The sequence below is a fragment of the Cardiocondyla obscurior genome, linkage group LG05 (genome assembly GCF_019399895.1).
Source record: "Cardiocondyla obscurior isolate alpha-2009 linkage group LG05, Cobs3.1, whole genome shotgun sequence".
NCBI classification, from domain to species: Eukaryota; Metazoa; Arthropoda; class Insecta; order Hymenoptera; family Formicidae; genus Cardiocondyla; species Cardiocondyla obscurior.
This window is the reverse complement of record NC_091868.1, coordinates 5,167,599-5,186,260: the sequence shown is the minus strand read 5'-3', so window position 1 is coordinate 5,186,260 and position 18,662 is coordinate 5,167,599. Positions and strand designations below refer to the sequence as shown.

Here is an 18,662-nt window from a genome sequence, read left to right as displayed (position 1 = left end):
TGAGGCTTGCTCGAACAGGAGTTTTAAGTCGACGATTTCGGAGCTCGGAAAGTTGTTGTCTGCGTCGCGAAAAAATGCTTCGTATTTTTATTTTGGTGGACGAGGTCTCGAGCTCGTCGAGCGGATAAAAAACGTAAATAGACCAAGCAAGTCTCGACTCAGCGTCGAGCTCAGCGTTTCCGAGAACTCCGTGCGAGAAGGACTGCGCGCAATCGACAGTTGACCACATCGTCCGTCTCACTTTCTTTATACGGTTCTCTCGCTCTCTCTAAGGGCCGAAATCTCTGACGGTTAGTCTAGTTGCAGAGACTCGCGAAAAAACGCTTCGTATTTGTTTTGGTGGACAAGATCTCGAGCTCGTCGAGCGCATAAAAAACGTAAATAGACCAAGCAAGTCTCGACTCAGCGTTCAGCTGAGCTTTTCCGAGAACTCCGTGCGAGAAGGACAGCGCGCTATTGACGGTTGACCATCGTCCGTCTCACTTTCTTTACGCAGTTTTCTCGCTCTCTCTAAGGGCCGAAATCTCTAGCGGTTAGTCTAGTTGCGGAGACTCGGGCGCGAGGACGTATTGCTGATCGCTCCGCAATCTCGCGTAGTTTCGACCGCGGATAGGGAAGTATCGCGTACAAATAAATGTCGACGTTATCAATTCGGGTACGAGGAATCGTTTTCTGTGCCCCTCTACCATTCCACTCATCGTTTCGTGCTTTATTTTGGACTCCGAAAAAATGCTCCGGAACGACAACGTGACGTCACGGGCGCAGCGCAGCGCGCGGAGCGTCCGACGTGAACCGCGTCGCGTATTATTCGGACATTTTCGACCACCGGCTTCCATCATGATTTTCTTCGGCCGGTTCCGACAGCCGCGATTGCGCGGGAGGAGCGGGAAGTGATCCGCACCTCGTCCGTCTTCTTCGTCGCGGCCGGGGTTCTCATTCCGTTTCGAGAAAGTAATTTTTAAAGAAACTCAAGAAAGACAAAGTGCGTAGAGAACATTTTGTATCGCGGCCCGTCTCGTTCGCCGCTCGGCGCCGTTTACTCTGCCGACGAGAGTCGATCGAAGAAGGAATTAAAAGGATCTTGCTTTACATCGTGGCCACCAGCTTCTTGTCTCGAGGACGACGCGAGTGAAGACCCGGCGGAAGTGATCAATGCTACGGATATCGAGACTGGAAATTCGTACAGTATCTGATCGTTCGTCGCGCTTCTTAATTTAAATCGGAAAAAATCGTCGCGATAACTCCCCGTCGTTCTCTCGGTCGTTCGCCTTTCGAGTGATGGGGTTATTAATTAGTGATTGTGATTATAAAAAAAGCAGAGCAGTGTAATCTAGTGCCAAGTGATTAGAAGGGCTACGACACGTTAAGATAATCCACGGAATATACAACACTGCCACAGACGGACGGAAGGAAGGAAGGAAGGAAGGACGGACGGAAGGATGGACGGACGGAAAGAAGGAAGGAAGGAAGGAAGAACGAACGGACGGACAGACGGAAAATAACCTACCTCAACCTAACCGGAGGACGCAAATGTAAGTAAACTGGCAACAGGCCGTCGGCCGTAAATCACTAAATTTTAATTATCCGAAAAAAGTCAATACAATGTCTGAATCTAATGACGCGTCCGGAGCGCGCGGTCTGTAATCTTTAGTAATTAGTAAATTACTAATACTTAACTGCCGAGGGAAGTAATGCCTTCGGTAAATATGTCGCGGAGGAGGTACAATCTAACCAGCGACAGTAGCAAGGACGAGACAGCGGCTGTAGGTCCGGACGACGTTCGTTCGGTTTAGATATCATCAGGGTCCCCGGTGGGCCCGGCTTCGGGAATCATTAGGGCTTGAAGACGACGCATTCCGTAGCGGTGCTCGTCGAGAGAGCACGGTCGTCTCTCGGATCATCTGGTGGCCCTCGAAAACAGCTTGTCTCCACCGTTAAGGCGATCGGTCCGCGGCATTTATTAGGGGCCTTATCAGATTTCGATTTGGGCGCCGACCAACATCGACGGATACCGTAATTATTTTTATTACCGCCGCGCGAACCGTCTTTTACGCGTGCGAGGGAAACGAAGCGACGGATACCGATACCGGCTCGAAATGCTAGGCCTCTTTTTTTTATTTTATTTTATTTTATTTTTTTAATTTGATTGACTTCAGCTAGTTTCAATATGAAAATTTTCTGAAATACTTTTCGCGGCACGCTTATACTTAGTATAGAATTATCTGTCGATAGTCCGGCTAAGTTGGAATAAATCAGAAAAATCCGCAAAGATCTTATCGCTAGCTTCGTGGTACGACGAGTCCGCCTTTATTAAGTTTTACGTTTTTCAATTATGTTCAATTACTAAATTGATTCTATGAGGTAGAGTTTTTGCCGTTCATAAACCACTTTGCTTTACCCGACTATGGCGATTCATGGATTTAATTTGCATACCGTAATTAAATGTTTAGTGAGATAACTGTTGAACATCTTTAGGAAAACGACGGGAGTCTGTAATAGCCGATGTAATCTCCGCAGACCTCGGAGGTAACAATTTATCGAGTCGTTAACAGCTTACCGGTCGCGTCACTGATTTTTCCAAGTGTTGATTTATGTTTCGTTAGGCGAACAAACAGAAGCTAAATTTTAATTTCAAGCTTATCTCGAGACCTCCCGCAAAGGTCTGTAATATTATACATTTATTAGAACTATATTTATTTTCAACAGCGCGTTAATATAACGAAACTATAGTCTCGCAATAATTCACGAAAGTATGTATGAGTCTTTCGCGTTTGAAATCGAAATCGGTTTTGATTGTACAATACATGAAATCTATGATCGTCGAGCGACATTCCGACAGCAGAATGCAACGCGCGTTTATGTAATATGCCGCGTATAGAATACAAATTGTGACGATAGTCGAACAAATTTAACCGAGTGGTCAGTCATCGGGTGAAAACCACCTCGGTTCTGCCACCTCGGTGCCGAGCGTATCATCAATCATCAATCACAACGGCATCAATCTTTGTAACAGTATAATTTCATTGACCTGTTAACGTTCTCTCATTCCGCGCTCTCATCAATATACACACCCGTGTTATTGACTGCGGTAATCAATCCCGTGAACCTTGCCGTGGGCATCCGTCTTCGCGAGTACGTCGATGCGTAGCGAATAGTAACACGAATACGCGTCGATAAAATGCCTGGGGGTAAAAGAAAAAAAAAAAAGGAAAAAAAAAAGTACAGGCGGTGTCTATTAAAAGGATTTCTCTTTTTCAACGTAGGCCAGTCGCGTTTAACCCACGTTTAACAAATTAATTTTTTTTTCTTTTATTTTTTGCAACGTGTAACAGAAGTGAGAAAATGACGCCTCGAGTACGTATCCTCTGTGTGCGTTAATTTGTTAAGTACGATATAAAAGAAAGACGTGAAACGTGGAGGCGCGAAGACGCGCGTGGCGGGCGTATATGTTGCTTTAAAGGTAGAAGCGAGGTCTAATCTGTGGTATCGAAAAGCTCGACGACGGGGCTTGGCACTGATCCCCGTCGTCGACACCGGATTACGCTTGGAGAACTTGTCTCGATTGGGCTCTCTCGGGTCGGCGGCGGAAGGCTTCTTAGATTTATCGCGGTAGGCCTGTTCAACGTACTTACACAAGCGCGATACACGCATACATACGTTTACCGACGATTCTTCGGAGGTAGGAAGAAGAGGCGAGTCGCGAAAAGAGCGAGGGCGCGATTAAAGGGCGCGATGGTGAAGGGAGACGGGAAAAGAGGAAGAAAGAGAAAGAGTTAGGAGTAAAAGAAAGGGGAAGGAGAAGGTGACTCGGGGAATTCGCACCGTGAATTTCGTCGCTCCTCTCTCGATCCCACGGGACCGAGGAGCGGCATCGTGTATCCTCTTCATCTCCTCGACGAAGAGAGGAAACGCTGCGACCGGTTCAAACGAGCGCTCCGACCGCGACGGACATGTTCGAGCAAATTGTACAAGACAAGGCTGCATGCTTCGGCAATGAGCCTCTCTCTTTGTAAGAGAGTACTTCTCTTCGTACCTACGGAATCGGAACGTATCGGTTCGCGTGAGTCCGAGATCGCTTCTTCGGGGATTCGCGTGAATCCTTTTCCCTCCACCGAGTTTTCTCGGAATGTTTTAATTACTATAACACGATCGCTTAGCTGAACATTGAATCGTTTGTAAAAGCCTTGCGCGACAGTCGCTTCGTAATATTAATACGTCATAAAAAGCTTTCGATTACATATCAAACACCGTTACGTACGTAATTGCATAAAAATTAAATTAATTCTACGGGTTTATCGCGGTTGTAAGAAGCACGCTGATAGCCGTGTAAATTAAATAAATAGACATACGCTAGAAGATTTACGACGTTAATGGCACGCGGAGATAATTTTATTTCTTCGGTCTCTAGACTTTTATGAATTTATGAAATACGTATATTTGGCGACGTATCAAACGCTTTTTCGACGCGACGCAACAGCGTACGCGGGTAGCGATCGGCATCGGCGATGCTGCGGCCGCAAACGAGCGCTTCTCTATGCGACGTCGCCGTCTGAAAATAATCACCTATTGTGCGGCTAGATATCGGTACCATCTGCGCGACTCTCTCGTATCGCTGAAAAATCGGACGGCGTCTCGGGCGAGCTTTTTAATGGCGGCCGGCGACCAAATCGGTAGGGACGCATTGTTTACGAGCGTTAAACACCTGTAACACGCGCGCTTGTTACCACGGTCAAACACAAACGAACACGGCAAGCGTGAGATAAGCGGGGCGGCATTGCGGTCGAGTTGCATACGATTGTGTGGAAAGAAGCCGAACCGTGGCGCACGTCGCACGCGCGCGTTTCTCGCCATTAACGACTCGGCGCCCGTAATTTATGGGCCATTAATTAGGGAGCGGATTAAAGTGAGCGCTATAAAATTATAGAACAGCCCGGCGGCGTCTCCGATGTATCGCCTCGATCCACCGTTCTGTCGTTGAACGTTTTAATGCGATCGCTCCCGCGCCGCAGCCGCTGCGGTTTCGCGTTTAACGTTTCCACGTTGGTGCAACGACGTACGCGCCGAGGCGTGTCTCACTTAAATATTTCTAAAAAATCGCCGTTTCGAGATGAGGAAGTGGAGAAAAACGAGGGAACGAGAAAGAGGATGCTCTTATTAATACGCGTGGTTGATCGTAAACGATTTAATTTCGCCTATTTCCTGAGTAATATCGACGCCCTTACCGCGTAGGCTCGTACGTATGATGTAACGATAACTGCCTGTATCAAAATTACGGTCGTAAAGCTCCCCCGACGGTGCCTCGTATAGGTAAACGATATTTGCTCGACGCGATCAACCGCATAGGAACACGCTTAAAATTCTAGCGATACTTTTTAACGACGCAGGATGAAAGTCGATTGCACATGACGTCGGATCGTATGTGGTTCTCCCTTGTGTAACTGTCGCCGTGGAATGTCGCGGTGAAAAAGTGAGGAAGCTGGGCTCAAAGTGAAAGTCAGCACGTGCAACAAAATGCATAGCCGTAGGAATCTCGAACAATAAATTCATCCGAACGCGTATCCATTTTGTATTCGTTATAAAAAAAAAAAAAAAAAAATATTGCGTTACAAGAAATAACGAGGACTGATTAAACGTATGAGATCTAGAGCGAGTATAAAAAATTAAATAATAAATTCAACGGCAAGTTTACCGAGACTTAAAAAATTCGCAGTTAATGGGCTTTCAATGCGTGCAAATTTATAGAGGATATCTGGTTGCACTTGGCGATTAGGACATCTAACATCGGTAGTTTTTCGCGAAAGGCCCCGGGGGAGGCCGCGGAATAATAGCGCACTTACGGTAGGACGCATATACATATATCTTGCACGCGTGACAATATCTAGCTCCTCCGAGGGGCACGGCGTCGCGGTTCGTGGACGGCGGAGAGGCCCCGTGAGAGCACGTCGAGTGATTTATAAACGGATCGGGACGAGAGGGGGGAGGGGGTTGGAACGAATGCAAATTTCCAGCCACGTGAACTCGCCGTTCCGGCCAAGCCTAACGTCGCACTCGAGAAACACTTCTTTGGGAACCCCATTGTCTTAGGTCTATTTATCTTCAGCGTCTCGCCGCGGTCCACCGGAATGCCAGATTCCTGCCACGGCTTTTCCACTTAACCTTACGAATGTGGAAGGCAGGTGAGCCGAACAGAATCGCTCGCGCGTCGTTAATCATTACTGTCAGTCGAGATTAAGCGTGCGGCCGGCGACGATATTACGGGCAACACGGTAGGAGCCGGCACTCGTTGGTGTGCGCGCGTGCACGTACGCGCGGCGTATCTGTAAAAGTTAATCGACGAGACTAATTAAATAAACTACCTTGGGCCCGCGGTACCGGATATCGAGCACGAGACCGAAGAATTAAATTGTCAGCTTCGCGAGGAGTCATTACGCGGTGCCCGTAGATTAGCCGTCGATCTTTTTTCACTCGGTAACGGGACGCTCAAAAATGTAAACGACGGAAAGTGGATAATCATGCTGAAACCACGCGTGGCTAATGACTCGATACAATGCACAATAGGGCCTTTATTCTATGTCGATGCAGAAAACCGCTTCGTTATCCCAGTATTATGAGCGGAGAAAAGATTTGAGCATAATTACACGTTAATCAAAATCCCTTTGAGTTGATTTTTTTTTTATTCCATCGGAAAGAATGCAGTCGATGATTTACGAGGCTTGTTTACGTAAATTAGATTAATATAGAATGCGTCTGTTCTAGATTAATACTCAATTACAATGTGCGTATAAATATGATAAATGACGTTGCCATTAAATAAATATCTTACCGCATTTTAATTGACACCGATTCGAATTTTCGAGCTCGAGCCGGCAGGTTTTTACATAAACAGTTATGGAACATTAATTTGCTACTATCGCGAAATCAACGATTGTTGCACGGAATTGTAAATGTCGCTGTAGAAATGAAAAAGAATAAGGAAAAATAAGCAGAAGAAAAGGTGGACGGAGAAGAAAAAGAAGAGGAAGAAGCTGAGGACAACCGACAACGTAGAAGAAAGAAGAAAGAAAAGGATTGTTTCTTAGCGGCTCGGAGGCTCGTTTTATCTTCCTCTCCTTCCCCTCGCACACACGTACACACACACTCTCTCTCTCTCTTTCTCTCTCCACTTTCGTCGTTTTATTTTCACGAAGGTAAGGAGCCGGTTTGCATAAGAGGAGCAGAGAGAAAGAATGGGAAGAGTAAAGGAAAAGGAATTGAGTCCTGACTGGCTGGCCTGCCGTTGCTCGCAGGGCCCACCAGGCGATGAAGAATCAAGAGGAACTCCAAAGACGTTGGGCCATCGAATCTCTCAGCTTCATGCCGCGATCCTCCTCGCTGCATAGATATCGCGCATACATACGCGCGCACGCGTTTACGTCCGCTGAAGAATATAATACGCTCCGAGATTCACGTTCACGCTCGTGCGAGCGCGCGCTGTTGTATTCCTGCAAAGCGCGGAAGAGAGGCCGCGCTCCTTTTCTTGTCATCTCGGACTGCGCTCAGCTCACCGGTTCGCATCTCTACTTCGAGACGTTCGCTCTACGTTCCGCTGCATCTCAGTTACTGCGAAAGGGCTTTTCCCGATGGGGCCAACAGCCGCCTTCAGTGAGATCCGTAATTCGAGATATACGAATCCCCGTAGATATCTCGGCTCGTTACTCGAGAGTCGGCAATCAGTTCGAGTAACGAGAACTGTCAAACGCTTCACCTGCTCGTTCGCACTGTTATCTCGCCTCTTCCTGAAACACCGCGGTTTCCAGCGAGCCGACGTGACACCGCGTGTCTCTCGAACCTGCCTCGCGATTCCTTTCTATATTTCTTCGTTAGACCGTGCCGTGGTATCGCACCTCCCGGCCAATCGCCGCATTATCGCCACAATCGATAGTGATCTACATTGAACGCCGATGCCTTCCCGCGATTCATCGTCGGCACTATTGCCTAGGACGTATCGTAAAAGATTTAAAGTATCTACGCGAGAGATCTGAATGCCACTACCGGCTATTAAAGAAACCTTCTCACGATTACAGCAATAGCTCTTGACGTTATTTCACACCCGCGCAATTGAACGGAATTTTACGATATTTATTAGGTACAAAGTTTTTCTAATCAAACATAGTATCATGTTCTTGAAATAAATTTGAGACTGTTTTTTTTTTTTTTTTAATGCGAAAAGAATTGAAAAAGAAAACTGTATAAAGATGCGCTGAAGGAAGAAAGGTAGGAAGCGGCCGCGATTAAAGAAAGACGAAAATCATGCACGTGTTGGTCGAGTGCGGTCAGTCGTGGAGTTGCGGTAGGGAAGAAAAGAAAGATGGAAAGAAAGAATGCCGGTGGTTCACGGTAATAAAATACAGACGCACACGCGCGTGCGTCGCGCCGAAATCGCAGGCGGCAAAGTCGTGTGTGAAACGGTCGTTGTTCTACGGAGAAAGAAAGAAAAAAAAAAGGGGAAAAAATACGCGAAGGAACAGGAGACAAGAAAGTAACAGAGAGTGCATATGTAACAGAAAAGAAAGAGAAAGTCCGTTTCTCCGAAAGAGTTATCTGCATCGAGATAGCGCGTGGTTCTTCAGCTTCCATATAGCGAACAATAAAAGTTTGGGATGTCGGCGTCGCCCGCAGCGACAAGTGAAGAGAGAAACCATTTAAAAGCGTCGTGATAATTTTAGATAATTAGCGAACGGAAGTGAGTAAAATCGAATCCGGCGAAAAAAAAAATGATTAAATCCGCGCCGTAAGCATACGAGAAATGAAGCGCACATCCTCGCGGAAGAAGCGGAGTCATAGGAACGTCGCGCGACAATAAGAAACGCATGATTGGAGAAGACGAGGGGAAAGGGGAAGAAAGTAGCCGATACAAGATTCCTCGCAATCAACATTACCTTCGTAGCGTCGACGTACTAAGAGGAAACCCTGTCTTCGCTTAAGTCTCTTCTTACAACACTCTTTTACAATTCCCAAGCCGGTAACGTAACGTACTATGCGTGATTAATTTTGCATAATTCTTACTGACGTACGCATTTTCTTTCTCTTAAAATTCAACGCCGGCGAGCTGAGATTGCATACTAATGACAGATTTTATTGATGTATTTGATGCCACCGTCACCGTAGCAGTTGATTTACCGGACGAAAGTTTTACGAGATTCTTTTAATTTTTATGCATCACGTTAATATTTCTTTATTCGTAACGCGTCTCGTGAAAGCAAGAATGCAAGTTGACGTAAGAAAAGAATTTTTTTTTTAATTAAAGAATTAAAGATTTACGGTCAAAAATATATTAATATTTTAAAATATATGTACAGTATACTACCGCGTGACGCGCGCGATCTTACAACTAACTGCTCACCCTCGGTAACGTCGGACCTGTTCACAGCGCGCTGCTTCGGCAATTTAGTCATGCACGCATGACATTTTTCCGACGCTCTCTATAGTGGAGACGCAAATGAGATCGAGGACGTGCATGACGCGCGCCAGAGATTCTCTGGAATCGAGTGACGCATGATTATTAACGCTGCTGACAATCAGGTCATTGCGCCTGAATAAGCAATGACATCCTTACGGTTGCAGGACTTGGTCATTTCCTTTTCTTGTTGGGTCCGTGAGGCATGCACGCGATGCGAGGCCCTCGATGAGTAAGGGCTCCGAAGCCCGCCGGATAGTCGAGTAGACGAGTAGATGTCGGGGAGTCCGGGTTCATTCCGCGCCGCGGTCGTGAAAGAAGCCGCGCCAGCTTTGCTAATCAACTTGTCGTTGCACCAATTATCCCTGGATTTTGTCGTCGAAACGGTCGTAGACTCGCTGATTGATTTACGTTATCTTCTTCTGTCGCCGCTTGTTCGATCGACCTCGATAGCCGGCGGAGTTCAGCGGCCATCATGCGAGTCTGCTCGGCTAATCACACCGGGCAATTAGCATCTTCGTAAGGGCAGACACTTTTTGCGGCGAACCCAAATGAAGCATGCCCAAATCGAGCCGCTGATTTCTGAGAAAATAATCGAAAAAGCGTAAAAGAAATAAAGTAACTCGCGTATCGTTAGAATACGTATAACGTCGGTGAAATTTGACGATTGACGATACGACTTTCGGGTGGGCGTAAATAAAATTAAACGAGCCGTAATCTTATCCGATCGTACATTATGAATTTCTTCGTGAAATGAATAAAAGGTATAATGCTATATGTAGCGAGCATACGAAAATGCAACAAGAGGATAAAACTAAATAAATTTTAAACGGAGAGTACAAAAATACGCACGTCAAGGCATAATATAAAATTAAACGAATATAATAACTGATACGTAACAATAGTGAATCTACGTTTCTTCGTCGTGCGATAAAGTCAAATCGAATATTGTTTGACGCGTCATCGTTTCGGCAGGATACGTCAAAGCGTCGCGCACAGACGAAATTCTCCCCGTGCTGTCTCATCATCGGCGATCAAAGTTCAAGTCGGCGTGTGTTATTGAATAATCATGGACTCTATACATCACTCGACGCGGGCAGATCCGCACGCTCGATGAAACGGGGACAAACGTAACTGGATAATTAACTAAATGCTTATTCTAAAAACATTTAAGTATGTCATTCCGCCTACGCGTCTAATCCTCTTGCATTGTGCGCTAACGAGCGGCACAAAGACGCCTAGTGCTATCCGCCTACGCGACGCATCTCTCGGCATTCGATTCGATTTGGACGACGCGAACCACGCGAAAGGCGAGCGTACAAATGTATATGTGAGCACAGAATGACCGTGCGCGTGACACAACACGCTCGAGTGTACGCGGGTATTAACGCCACCCTTCTCTTTTCTTCGGAGATGATTGCGCTTGATTTAGTTTCTTGTTGCATTTGCCGTCTCGAGATAACGTCGTAATCTCTTTATCGGGACGAATCTCTTTTTTTCTTTTTTTTTTTTTTCTTTTTTACAAAAATCATACATAATAGAGAAACATAACGAGCACGAAAACAGAGACGTCTCCGCTCGATGACATGCGTCGCGTGCTAAGCAAAATGAATGAAATTGCAGCGACGTGGATTTTTGTATCTTAACTTGCCGCGCTCGCCTAAAGCCGCCACCGATAAGATCCACATCTTCTGGTTCCTCGGCTTTGTCATTATCCGCTTCGCGTCCTAGTATAATGATCGGGCAGTCTCGCGTGTTCTACATAGCAGTCAATTGACTAATACTGGGAACGAAAAACCGAGAACACGAGGGAGAAATGCTTTCTTACGCTCGCGCTCTTATTGTTAGCGGTACGATAATGACGCAGGAAGTAGCTAATAAAGTTCAAGCGGAAATGTCGACAGGAAAAAAGGTTGCATTGTGTATTTCCATCAATCCGTTTTACTGGCGTTTCGAGGCGATCGCATCGATCATACGAAATCATCTTTTGACTGTCGCGCGTACATTACGACTTTCTTCCACTGTCGTTTCATAATAACGACTTGTCAAGTCCGGGGACGGGATAGTCGGTTGGTAGCTTCCGAGAAGTTCGATGTATCGCCATCGACGGCGACGACGGTGATGGAGACCTGGAGGCATCGAGGCAGGAGGATGGCCTTATTATGCGCGGCAGGCAACACGTGTACCAAGTACAAGGTGATGGCGAGTCGCTGGACCGCGAGAAGCTCGACGGAAGAGAGGAAAAGAGAGAGAGAGAGAGAGAGAGAGAGAGGGAGGGGGGTTCCTGCAGGCGAGTCTGTAATCAGTAGCTCCCCGCCGACACCAAGACGGGCGCTTCCACTGTAACGAGAGGACTGGTTCGGTTAGGCCGCCGAATCGGGTGCCCCGCGGCCGTAGCAGTCGGAATCGAAGCAGAGGGCCAATTACTCGAACGTCTTCACTCCCGGGGCGCCTGGCGTCCCACTGGGAGCACGGCATCTGGCACCGATCTACCTCTCCCCCTTTCCCCTCGCTAATCCAGCCCCGCCTTCCCCTTGACTTCTCATCCAGATTGCGTCAAAGAGGTTGGACCGAATCGCGGAATACATTTCGTCGCGTAATCGACGACGATAATGAGAAGACTACTGCATTCTGTATATTATATTTCGCTGGAAATTTCATATAACTTACGAAAGTAAGAGAATACGAGCTTATATCTTTAGATTTTGAATTTATAGACCGGGAGAAGAAAGTATAAATTACGAAACGCAAGACAATGATTATAAACACGGTGCGTGAGATTTATTATGTCATTTAGACCTTTCGATCACTTTTGCCTGCCCAGTTTCTCTTTCTCTTTTTTTTTTTTTTTTTTTCTTTGTAACATAATTAGGTCAGTTTGTAAGATAGTTCGCGCCTTGCCTACTAACGTCGGACTAACAAGGTTGATTTATAACGCTCTAAACACCACGTTGTGGACTTCATCATGGCAATGTAGACGCTTTATTACAACCGCGTAATAAAAACGTGGTTAATAATATATTTTGTTTAAATGATTCAAAGTTCGGTCAGCGCTCTCCTAAATTTTCGAGTTGACTAGTGACTGACGTCTTTTATCTAAACATATTAAAAAAAAAAAAGGAAAAAAAAATTAAAAGAAATTTTTATAACAGTAACGATAGCGTGGATTAATTATATTTTTAAATCATGTGTGGGTCTTTTCAAATTATTTTAATAATTTAAGGTTTGCCTCGGCAGACCAAACGCGAGCCATATCCGTCGAAAATAAATACAGGCGAAAAAGCTATGCCTATATGCCGGTATGTATACTGGATGCCGGTGCATGTTAGAACGCGCGACGTGACAGTTGGCGAGCCCCCAATGCCGCGCAAGAAATCGAATTTAATAAAATCAATATTAATTGCCGCGTTCATGGCGAGTCGGGGAGAGTTTTCGATACCGCGCCGACTGAGTTTGCCCGCGCGGTTCGCACTCGTTGAATATTCAAGTGCGCGCATCGGTTAAAAAGCTGTTTATGGGCCCGACGTAGCGCGGCATCCGGTTTTTACCGTGAGATCCCGAAGCCGAAGGGGAAGGGAGGACGTTGGACCCGAGATGATCGGTGGTCTCGAAGGGCCACCGCGTTTAATCGAAGAGATATTGTCCGGCCGATCGGCGGTGGTCGGTCTCGGCGCGGCGCGGGAGGACGAGAGATGAGAAGAGAGCGGGCGACGCGCGATTAATTAATAACGTCGGTGCCATTTTCATTTGGCAAGAAGAGGGCTCGTCCTCTCAACGGTAGCGGGGGAGCAGAGTGAGATTGGAGCCGAGATATCGTTCCGTTAGTTGGCCCTCCTACCGCCGTCGTAGATCCCGTTTCTTACGCGACCGAGAATTCCGCGAGATTAATTAATAAGTTTGAGGCACGTAGCGTCGAGTTTGGCGACGCCCTTAATGGACAGACCTTTCAATTGCGTAATTATATGAATCTAAATATTCGTTTATGTAAATCGCAGCGTCACGTTTTGGATTATTTCCAATTTTTACGTGTAGGTAGGAAAAAAGTACATTTTGTGTTTTAATTTTTTTTAAATTTTTATTTAAATAATTCAAGCTGGAAATAAAAGAATTTTAAGCTGTTATTACGAAAATTGATAATACGGGGCAAAAACATTTCAATAAGGGGATGAGAGTTACCGAGTTATTATATCGTGTAATGTCACGCTGATTGGAAACTCATTCATGGTGTTATTCCGTGATTCAGCAGCGGTCCGACATCTAAGCCTTTTTTCACGAGTGCGAGTCCCGTCTGTATCACTCTCTGTCTTTCTTTCGATACGTTCTTTCTTTTCCAAAAGGGCCGCATTACATGGATTGATTCACCGTCCGTCGTTCCACCTTTCGCGCTTCTCTCCTTTCGTTCCAGGTTGTTGTTTCCCCGTTTTTGACTTGATCCAAGCGCCAGAGAGGCAATCATGTTCGCTGAATCTTCTCGATATAATAAGCATTGCGTTAATTTATATTTAACTAAAAATACGCATAATTTACTTTTTATCTATTTATATTTTAGAATACAAATATAATTTTCGAACGTAAATTTACTCGCAATTAAAACGTAATAATAATTCAACATTCGACGATTGTCTTTTCTTAATATCGATAACGTTAACGATTACGCCACGTTATAAATATTCATAAACGCGCTGGTAAATCGTTATTACGATGTCAGAGGTGAAAAGTTTATTCCGCGAGAATGGCATTTAAAGATATCCACGTGATTTTCGTAGTTAAAGCTACTTCTTTGATCATCGTTATCATCGTTAATTTCGGAACATGTCCCGTGGGTCTGTGCTTTTATACGGCCCCGGGGTCCGACGTAACTCACAATTACCACCGTGGTCATCCCCCCGTGACTCGGAGCATCCAGAACGCCCCGTTATTTATGACGGGGTGTTCCGCCGGCTTTGAAAAGGGGTGCAACGACAGGGCCGACAGTCCGAATGCGGACGCCCCGCAGCGTCTTCTCCGCACGCTGATTAAACACGCTCTTCTACGGTGACGTGTTAATCGCGAGGATTCATCACCTTCTTCTCTTCCGTTCGTTTCCTGTTGCAGTCCTTCTTTCGCCCGCCTATTTTATTCTGCGAATTTACCCGCGGCCCCGAATCCCTTTTCTTTAGCACCTCGAGTTAGGACGAATACACCAAATTCTGTCGAATCCATAACGACGTAACGCAACGCGCGATCTTTTTAAAACCAAACCTTATATTTTTTTAATATTTGTATCTTATACGCGTTTTTTTTTTATTTTGTATCGAGATAGGTTCTACTTTTTTTTTTTTTTTTAAACTTACAAGTTCTCAGCAAATATTCCGCTTTAATTGGCACCGGATGATTTGACGATTCAAGGGAGGCTTCCGTGTATCGTAAAGGGAAGGAAAGAGAAACATAACGCGCGTTTAATGCCTTTAGCGAAGCCTCTTCGTGGGTGAGCTATTCGTACGCGTGGATCGTGTTCGTGCTTTATTCTCGAGCCGACGGCGATTGCGGCGGCGGAGAAATTCCCGTGAGGCGGCCGAGATAATCCACGCGAACGTGAATGATACATTGAAGCGCTCACGAACTATAAACGTCAGCTGTGAAAAATATGATAATCGTCAATCTGCATAGTCTGACGTTGCGACCTTCATCATGACGATACCAACTCTCGTGCACGCATTACCGTCATAAACGTATACCGGTAGGGTAACATGTAATCGTACAATACGGCATTTTAATCGGAAATATTCGTGAAAGACGATTTTAATTTTCGGCAAGTAATTAATCCACACATTCGACTTGCGAGCTCAACATATTTACAAACGTGACTTTTGCAATTTATTAACGTTGATTAATAATTTTGTAACATGAATTACGAGAACAAAATAAAAATTTAATCTGATAAAAATTAAAATCGAGGCTTAAAAAAATTTTATTTTATTTTATTTTTTTGTAGTCGTCGGAAATACGACCATTATTTGCGCGTGTTAATTAATATTCTGCTGTAAAGCAAGATTAGTAACTGGTTTTGTCGGTCACCGTTTATGTGAGACGTACCCCGAAGCTACGATACGGAGAACGATACGAAGCGCGCGAGTGGAATGCAATTCGGTGCGTTTGCAGTCTAATTTTGGCGCACGTCTAGCAAAAGTTTATATACGTAATGTAAACAGCCTCATTTGATATCCAGCCAATTTTAGTCGCACGGACTGTACTCTGTGCTTTGAAGCGTGTGAAAAAGGGTTACCGAATTCTTTGGGGCATCCGGAAATATCGGGGGCAGAGCAGCTGTCTGGTAGGAAGTGACTTCAGCCAGAACCCGATATCACGAATCGCTCTTCCGGAGATAAAAGGGTGGAGGGTTCGGTCTTGTTCATCCTAATAATAACAATGAGCGGCGAACGGAAAGGAGGAAGAAGCAGATCCATATATACGTCGCGGATTGGACGGCCGTGTGCAAAAAAGGCGTGGGTCCCAGCAGGCGTTCTCGACATAGCAGTTTGGGTTCCGATCTTATCGCGGTCCTCGTGTTAGCTGTATTGTGTTGTCGCCGGGGTGCTGCACGCTGGGGTATTTCGTGATGACGTGCGCTCGCATGCATGTCGCGTGCGCACACATGTGCGCGGGTACGTATCGGTAATGCGGTGGTAGACGCGAAGAGAGAATCGAAGGGTTGTACACGGTATGTCCCACGGATAGGTTCGGTCGACCTACCAGCCGGGCATGATGCGTACACGGTCCGTAGTATAGATCATCCTCAATGTCTCGGAGCCTCCCACCTAAGTATTTCCATTAAGATCGTATCGCGCGGCCAAAACTAATAACCAATCACCTGTGCGGCGGGTATAGGTGCTCGCGGCTTTATCATTATCCAATATATTCGATATTATAGTCAGCGTGCGGTACATCGCGCCTTGATTCCGAAAGGGAGTGGGCCTATGCGTTAAAGGCGTGCCTCTCGTTCCGCAGCTTTGTGCAAATCGCTGCTCCGATGCCGGTCACGTACTTTGCTCGAGACAGAATGAATTTTGCGCCGCAAGCGAAATTATCAACGTCGTTAATGATCATCACGGCGGTTTCTTATAACATTGTTAGCGCACGGCATGGCCGCTTAATCCACTGAAGTAGATTCATTTATTTCCGCGGCGCTTGCTCGGTGTCTTGAAAAAGATGATGAGATCCGCGATCTAATGGGAGACGAGAGCATTCGGCAAATGCTCGATAAATTCGTATTTATCATCATTAACTGTGCGAACGTATTTATCAAATTAAATTCTTTTTATGTATCGCATAAAGAAACGTGATTAAGAAACTCGGTGTTTGACGCGTTAATTATTAAAAATTAAATATATGTATATCGTACGTAAACAAGACGTCAGATTTGTGATATATGGCTCAAAATTTGAGCCATGCAATCTGCGCGCCGTGATGTAATCTGGAGCAATTGCGCGCGATTGTGTAAAGTCTTCTAACGTCCGCTTCACCTCGTTCTGCGGCAAGATCTATGATCTCCGCATTAACACATTCGAAGAATCAATTTAACAATTCCATTTGCGCAACGATTAAGTCCCTATGTCAAGGTCTCTCGATCGGAGATCATATCATCCATCTTCCTTTATTGCGTAGGATGCATCGAAAAACTCATTACGGTACACGGGCGGTCGTTCGCTGATGTAATATATTGTTGCGTACGTCCCGCCTTATAACGACTCGATAATGTTCATGAGATGCAAATTTTCTGTAAAAAGAATCCGCGAACCGTTGCGGCGCGGGCAAGTGTTGCATTGGAATCAGAGCGTCGGCTTTCTTAATTAATTGATAATTAGCTATTAAGCCGAGGATGACTCGGGTGTTTTTCGTCAGGTAGGTTCGATTGTTGCTTTGTCCGTTGCAGCACCGCACGCTTTCCCCTTCACCTCTCTTTCCGTCTTTCTCTTTGAAGCCGGGATTCGCTACCATTCTCTCTTTCTCTATGGGGGGTTTGCTGAGGCAAAGTACCTGGCTGCCACACCATCGTTTACCATACATGGCTTCTCTGTTTCGGGATGGTTACATTGCACGGTGGCTTCATTGTGTACCACGTCACTGAATTATATGGTATATATGATTTTTTTTTTAATTTTTTTCTTTTTTACAATTTTAAAAAAAAACTTCGTATTTTTTTTTAAATATTTTTTATTACGAACGTGACGGATACATTCAATACATGGTCATAAAGTCGGGATACATCGATTTGGCACGAGTATATCAACAGATAATATCTACGACTGCAAACTTCGTCTCATTAGAAATCTCTTCATCGATCGAATAGTTAACTTCGATCTAGGAAGGGTCTTAAACGAATATTAATGATTTTGGGTCGTTGAAAGTTTTTAATGAACGTATCGGCTCACCATAGGTAAACACAAGTAAATCGATTCTTCTACCGATATGCTACCGCTAGTCTCGGAATACCTGCTGAGAGCTACCGCGACGTTATCTAAGCGCAACATATGTGTGATAGATGAGGAATTGAACGAACGAAAGAAGGAATATCGCGCAGATTACTCGATACGCATCGAGATAGCTCGCAATAACAAGCGCAAAAAATGTTTTTCCCTACGTTCTTCCCGTTATGTATGATGAGTTACATGATTCTACGACGTCTAGTCTTCCATTTCAAATTAAAAATTATCATGTCTCCATTTTATTTCTTATTTCCACAATTAAAAAAAAAAGAAAAAAAAAAAAAAAAAAAATTATACAATCTACTGAGAGATATCAGTTCCAAAACGTCTAACTATATCCCGCCCCATTCCGCTCTATGAGCTTTTCCAGTCGGTCACGATTCTTCATCCGTCAGCGGAGACGTCGCGTTCCGGCAATACGAATGTCACGTCAATGGACGGGTGCCCCGCTGAGCTATCGCGCTGCATACAAATTGGATTAGCCTTGTAGCCCGGGCATATGATAGATCGGGCAATTTGTCCGCGCGCGAAACGTCGCGACGCATCGACGCCGGAGAAATTCCGGACGCTTGTGGCCGCGGGCACGCGGTGGTCCCTACGGCCACCATGAGCGATCGCTACACGCCGCGGCGGCGTGTACTATTCGCGGTGTAACTATACGTTCTCCGGTTGTTAGCAATCAACCATTCCGTGTCTATCCCTGACCTTCCATTTGCCGGGGCGCGAATGCAAATCCGGCGGCGGTAGAACGTCACGCGCAT

The 18,662-nt window shown here is 45.5% G+C and overlaps 1 protein-coding gene across 1 annotated transcript in view; it reads left to right on the top strand.

Annotated features, from left to right (window-relative positions):
• The first annotated feature begins 534 nt into the window (after positions 1-534).
• Positions 535-18,662, top strand: part of LOC139102764 (L-lactate dehydrogenase) — a 58,001-nt gene continuing 39,873 nt past the window's right edge. Inside the window, exon 1 of the mRNA XM_070656896.1 lies at positions 535-1,532. The gene's annotated coding sequence lies outside the window, so the exon portion shown is untranslated. The remainder of the gene's footprint in view (positions 1,533-18,662) is intronic.